This window comes from Triticum dicoccoides, chromosome 7A (genome assembly GCF_002162155.2).
Source record: "Triticum dicoccoides isolate Atlit2015 ecotype Zavitan chromosome 7A, WEW_v2.0, whole genome shotgun sequence".
In the NCBI taxonomy this organism is placed as follows: domain Eukaryota; kingdom Viridiplantae; phylum Streptophyta; class Magnoliopsida; order Poales; family Poaceae; genus Triticum; species Triticum dicoccoides.
This window is the reverse complement of record NC_041392.1, coordinates 363,647,992-363,655,368: the sequence shown is the minus strand read 5'-3', so window position 1 is coordinate 363,655,368 and position 7,377 is coordinate 363,647,992.

Genomic DNA, 7,377 nt, shown 5'->3' with positions numbered 1-7,377 from the left:
TCCGGCCACCAGAGTCCCGCTGCTCCAGCATCGTGCGCTCGTGCCGGAGCCAAGGGGGCCTCGACGCCCTGCAGATTCCCCGCAGCCCTGCCATCATCTTCCAGCGCCAATGTCCCTGAAGATCCTGACGAACGCGATGACCGGTGCCCTCCTTCCCGAATGGCACCGCGCCAGCTGCCGCCCGCTACGCCGGCGCACCAAGATCCATCGCCGCCAGATCGGTCGGGTCCTCCCCATCACCGGTGTCCTCACCGAAGACCACCGGCGAGCCGCCGTGCCAAGTCATCCTGCCGTCGCTCTCCTATTTCCCTGCGTTGAACGACAGGAGCAGCTGCGTCGACTGCCTGCCTCGCGTGAAGCCCAACCCAGCAGCGCGAATGGCCTGCAGGCCTCTCCTTCAACTGGGCCAGGCCCACTGGGTGAGGCGACCCCCGCGCCCCTTTTTTTTCCTCTGTTGGGCTTGCTGTCCAGATTTGGCCCGTGTTACGTTTTTTTCCTCTAGGTGGTTTTGCTAATATTCCAGAGAATGCTATTTTACAGAAAAGACCCTCATGTTCACACATTTAATATCTCACAAACTATGCATCTTCTGTAAAAACTTCATATATGAAAAATGCTTAGATTTCTGTCTAGTTTCATAATATGCCACTTTCATCCATGTTTGAAATGCTTAAAATGATGTTTGATTAAATTTGCTCATATAGCATGCTAAAATGCTTTAATTCATAACTAAATAACCGTAACTCGGTTTGTAATAAACTTTATATGTAAATGGGGTAGAAAAATGCCTAGTTTAACATGGTGGCTTTACTTTCCATGTTTAACAAATCAAAAATATGGTTTAGGGCAGAACAGTACCAAATCCATAAATTGCACATGAAGATTTTTCCGGACATGTTGTTTGTTGTTCCGGCCTCATTTAAACTTTCCTAGATAGGTAGTTATCTTTTGCTTCACCTCTTGCCATGTTAATCAACATTTAATATTGTTGGGTACATAAACGAGATCGAACTAAATAACTTGAATGTGTTGTTCCGTCAATATGCAACTCGTTGCATATTGAGCTCCACTTAACTTGTAGTGTTGTTTGTGCACTTTGCCATGCCATGCCTCATTAAATCGGACATGCATCATCCTTGGTTGTGCATCATGCCATGATTATGTGATGGTTGTTTACTATGTTGTTTGCTTCTTCGGGTTAGTTTTGATAACGTCACGTTTGTGAGGATCCGTTCGACTACGTCCTTTTGTCTTCTTCATGGACTCGTTCTTCTTCCTTGCGGGATCTCAGGCAAGATGACCATACACTCGAAATCACTTCTATCTTTGCTTGGTAGTTGCTCGCTCTATTGCTATGCCGCGATACCTACCACTTGCTATATCATGCCTCCCATATTGCCATGTCAAGCCTCTAACCCACCTTTCCTAGCAAACCGTTGTTTGGCTATGTTACCGCTTTGCTCAGCCCCTCTTATAGCGATGTTAGTTGCAGGTGAAGATGGAGTTTGTTCCTTGTTGGAACATGGATTTGCTGGGATGTCACAATATCTCTTATTTTAATTAATGCATATATATACTTGGTAAAGGGTGGAAGGCTCGGCCTTATGCCTGGTTTTTTGTTCCACTCTTGCCGCCCTAGTTTCCGTCATACCGGTGTTATGTTCCTTGATTTTGCGTTCCTTATGTGGTTGGGTTATAATGGGAACCCCTTGATAGTTTGCTTTGAATAAAACTCCTCCAGCAAGGCCCAACCTTGGTTTTACCATTTCCACCTAAGCCTTTTCCCTTGGGTTCTGCAGACTCAAGGGTCATCTTTATTTTAAACCCCTGGGCCAATGCTCCTCTGAGTGTTGGTGCAAACTAGAGTCCTTTGTAGCGCCACCTCGGGGCAACTCGAGGTTTGGTTTTAGTTGTACGGAGCGCTCATCCGGTGTGCCCTGAGAATGAGATACGTGCGACTCCTATCGGGATTTGTCGGCACATCGGGCGGCTTTGCTGGTCTTGTTTTACCATTTTCGAAATGTCTTGTAACCGGGATTCCGAGTCTGACCGGGTCTTCCTGGGAGAAGGAATATCCTTCGTTGACCGTGAGAGCTTGTGATGGGCTATGTTGGGACACCCCTGCAGGGTTTTGAACTGTCAAAAGCCGTGCCCGCGGTTATGGGCAGATGGGAATTTGTTAATATCCGGTTGTAGAAAACCTGACACATAACTTAATTAAAATGCATCAACCTCGTGTGTAGCCGTGATTGTCTCTTCTCGGCGGAGTCCAGGATGTGAACATGGTTTTGGAGTTATGTTTGTGCGTAAGTAGTTTCAAGATCACTTCTTGATCACTTCTAGTTCACGACCGTGCTTTGCTTCTCTTCTCGCTCTTATTTGCGTATGTTAGCCACCATATATGCTAGTGCTTGCTGTAGCTCCACCTCACTACCTTTTCCTACCCATGAGCTTAAATAGTCTTGATCGCGAGGGTGTGAGATTGTTGAGTCCTCGTGGCTCATAGATACTTCCAAACAGTTGCAGGTGCCGGTGATACCAGTGCAGGTGACGCAATAGAGCTCAAGTGGGAGCTCGATGAAGATCGTGTTTGTTGTGTTGTTTTGTTTCCAGTCGATCAATAGTGGAGCCCAGTCGGGGCGATCGGGGATCTAGCATTAGGGGCGGTCTTCTTTTATTTTGGTTCCATAGTCGGACCATGATTGTATTCTGGATGATGTAATGCTATATTTATGTATTGTGTGAAGTGGCGATTGTAAGCCAAGTCTTGATCTCTTTCTTATTCAGTACATGGGATGTGTAAAGATTACCCCTCTTGCGACATGCCTACTATGCGGTTATGCCTCTAAGTCGTGCTCCGACACGTGGGAGATATAGCCACATCGTGGGTGTTACATATCCGAACCATTCCGAGCCTTTGCATAATATTTTTAGGGTCTTTGCGCAAGCACGAGAATGGCAACGACAACGCCACCGCGAAGAGGAAGAACGAGCACGTCTACACCAAGAAGCATAAGATGCCGAGGCACAACGTCAAGAGCAACAATTGCGAGATGCTCAAGCACTTGAGGCGCAACAAGCCCTCTGAGATTCAAGTCGAGCCGTAGCTAACCGAGGCCGACAAGCTCGTGAACATGAAGAAGCACTTCACGAAGAAATTCACGAATGAAGATATCAAGCTCGCCTGCAATGTCAAGCTCGACAAGTTCCTCCACAAGCTCGCCAAGAACATCAAGTTCAACAAGAACAAGAAGACAATGGAAATCCTCCATGGCAAGAGCAAATTGTGAGAGACGATCCTCCTCGTCAAGGACGTCATCATCCCCGTCCCGAACACAATGAAGAGCAACGCTACGGCAAGCTAAAGTTCACCATGCCCAAGTACAATGGAAGCAATGATCCCGAAGAGTACCTTTCATGGGCATTGAAGGTCGACAAAATCTTCCGTTTGCACAACTATGAAGAAGAGAAAAAGATCGCGATGGCATCCCTTGAGTTCCAAGACTATGTCCTCATTTGGTGGGAACAAGTCATTGAGCGCCGTGAGGCAAGACGTGAACCACCCATCACTACTTGGGTGCAAATGAAGGATGTCATGAGAGCACGCTTCGTGCCTACCTACTACAACCGCGACCTCTTCAAGAAACTCCAACTACTCAAGCAAGGAAGCAAGAGCGTTGAAGAGTACTACAAGGAGATGGAGATTGCAATGATACGAGCCATTGTCACGGAAGATGATGAGAAAACTATGGCATGTTTCTTGAATGGGCTCAATCATCCTATCAAGAAGATCACCGACTTCCAACCATACTCGAACCTCATCGAGCTAGTGCATCAAGCTACCAAAGCGGAACGTCAAGTGCGAGATGACTTCAAGTATGCCAAGTTCTCATCCAAGTCATACGGCTTATCCAACACCCAAGCTTCAACGACTCCACCATCTTCGACTACCAAAAATAATCCTCCTACTACAAGCAACTTCAAGCCGACAACTTCATCATCATCTACCCCAAATGATGAGACCGTCAAGACGAGTTCCTTCAACTGCTTCACATGCGGCGGCCGAGGCCACAAGTCCTTTGAGTGTACAAACAAGGGCTCCATGACCCTCAACGATCAGGAAACTATGACTCCATGAGTGAAGAGGAGATGAAAGCCCATGAGAAAGTGGCAATGCACCGGCGTGTGAACAAAGAAGAAGAGGATCAAGTCTTTTGTGACAAAGATTCAAGTCCTGCTCTCGTTGTATCCAAGGTCTTGACCTTTCAACATCAACAAGAATAAGACCAACGATGCCACATCTTTCATACCAAGGCCGGCATCAATGGAAGATCGATCAAGGTCATCATCGATGGAGGGGTTTTCCATAACTTAGCAAGTGAAGAACTATGCTCCAAGCTCCAATTGGGAAAGATGAAGCATCCTCATCCCTACAACGTTCAATGGCTTAGCGACTCCGACACTATCCAAGCCGAGCATCGAGTACACGTCTCCTTCAACATCAGAGCTTACGAAGACACTTTGGAGTGTGATGTCGTTCCAATGACCGTTTGCCACCTTATTCTTGGACTACCATGGCAATTTGATAAAGGTGTGATCCACAATGGTCGAGCGAACCACTACATCTTAAAGATGAAAGGGAAGGATTACGTACTTCGCCCTATGTCTCCAAGCCAAGTGATCACTGACAAGCAAGCCACCCATCATGGAGAGAATAGTGAGGGAGCGAACCACCAAAAAGAAAGTGAGCGCCACAAGCCTAAATCGAGTGCCTCCACGATGAGCGACAAGAAGAACTTAGTTCTATTTACCTCCAAACATGATATGAGAGAAGTGTGTGATCATTTGTTGTTTTTCAATCATTTACCGATTTGTTTAGAGAGCTAAATGACCGTGAAGTTGAAAATCACTAAAAAATGAACTCTGAAAATGTTGAAACTTGGCATGGTATCATCATTTCACCCGCATAGCATGTGCGAAAGAGTAGAGAGGGTCACGGCAAAAACTGGACGCACTTCGTGTACAAACTGGACAATCTCTTTCGAAGTATCAGGATTTTGGACGAAAACTCGTCTGCTACACGGGCACTTCAATGTTTTTTAAACTTATTTGAAATCCAGAATTTTTTTGCGTTCAGTATGCAGCATTCAAAGCGAAGTCATCAATTTCCAACACGTTCTGACATCATTTGTTGTTTTTCAGTCATTTACCGATTTGTTTAGAGAGCTAAATGACCGTGAAATTGAAAATCACTAAAAAATGAACTCTGAAAATGTTGAAACTTGGCATGGTATCATCATTTCACCCGCATAGCATGTGCGAAAGAGTAGAGAGGGTCACGGCAAAAACTGGACGCACTTCGTGTACAAACTGGACAATCTCTTTCCTAGTATCAGGATTTCGGACGAAAACTCGTCTGCTACACGGGCACTTCAATGTTTTTTAAACTTATTTGTAATCCAGAATTTTTTTGCATTCAGTATGCAGCATTCAAAGCGATGTCATCAATTTCCAACACGTTCTGACATCATTTGTTGTTTTTCAATCATTTACCGATTTGTTTAGAGAGCTAAATGACCGTGAAATTTAAAATCACTAAAAAATGAACTCTGAAAATGTTGAAACTTGGCATGGTATCATCATTTCACCCGCATAGCATGTGCGAAAGAGTAGAGAGGGTCAGGGCAAAAACTGGATGCACTTCGTGTACAAACTGGACAATCTCTTTCGGAGTATCAGGGTTTCGGACGAGAACTCGTCTGTTACATGGGCACTTCAATGTTTTTTAAACTTATTTGAACTCCAGATTTTTTTGCGTTCAGTATGCAGCATTTGAAGCGACGTCATCAATTTCCAACACGTTCTGACATCATTTTTTGTTTTTCAGTCATTTACCGATTTGTTTAGAGAGCTAAATGACCGTGAAATTGAAAATCACTACAAAATGAACTATGAAAAAGTTGAAACTTGGCATGGTATCATCATTTCACCCACATAGCATGTGCGAAAGTGTAGAGAGGGTCACGGCAAAAACTGGACGCACTTCGTGTACAAACTGGACAATCTCTTTCCTAGTATCAGCATTTCGGACGAAAACTCGTCTGCTACACGGGCACTTCAACGTTTTTTAAACTTATTTGTAATCCAGAATTTTTTTCATTCAGTATGCAGCATTCAAAGCGATGTCATCAATTTCCAACACGTTCTGACATCATTTGTTGTTTTTCAGCCATTTACCGATTTGTTTAGAGAGCTAAATGACCGTGAAATTGAAAATCACTAAAAAATGAACTCTGAAAATGTTGAAACTTAGCATGGTATCATCATTTCACCCGCATAGCATGTGCGAAAGAGTAGAGAGGGTCACGGCAAAAACTGGACGCACTTCATGTACAAACTGGACAATCTCTTTCGGAGTATCAGGATTTCGGACGAAAACTCGTCTGCTACACGGGCACTTCAATGTTTTTAAAACTTATTTGAAATCTAGATTTTTTTTGCATTCAGTATGCAGCATTCAAAGCGATGTCATCAATTTCCCACACGTTCTGACATCATTTGTTGTTTTTCAGTCATTTACCGATTTGTTTAGAGAGCTAAATGACCGTGAAATTGAAAATCACTAAAAAATGAACTCTGAAAATTTTGAAACTTGGCATGGTATCATCATTTCACCCGCATAGCATGTGCGAAAGAGTAGAGAGGGTCACGGAAAAAACTGGACGCACTTCGTGTACACACTGGACAATCTCTTTCGGAGTATCAGGATTTTGGACGAAAACTCGTCTGCTACACGGGCACTTCAATGTTTTTTAAACTTATTTGAAATCCAAATTTTTTGTGTGTTTAGTATGCAGCATTCAAAGCGACGCCAACATGTTCTGACATCATTTGCTGTTTTTCACTCATTTATCGATTTGTTTAGAGAGCTAAATGACCATGAAATTGAAAATCACTACAAAATGAACTCTGAAAATGGTGAAACTTGGCATGGTATCATCATTTCACCCGCATAGCATGCGCGAAAGAGTAGAGAGGGTCACGGCAAAAACTAGATGCACTTCATGTACAAACTGGACAATCTCTTTCAGAGTATTAGTGTTTCGGACAAGAACTCATCTGTTACACGGGCACTTCAATGTTTTTTAAACTTATTTGAAATCCAGATTTTTTTTGCACTCAGTACGCGGCATTCAAAGCGAAGTCATCAATTTCCGACACGTTCTGACATCATTTGCTATTTTTCAGTCATTTACCGATTTGTTTAGAGAGCTAACCGACCGTGAAATTGAAAATCACTACAAAATGAACTCTGAAAATGTTGAAACTTCGCATGGTATCATCATTTCACCCGCATAGCATGTGAGAAAGAGTAGA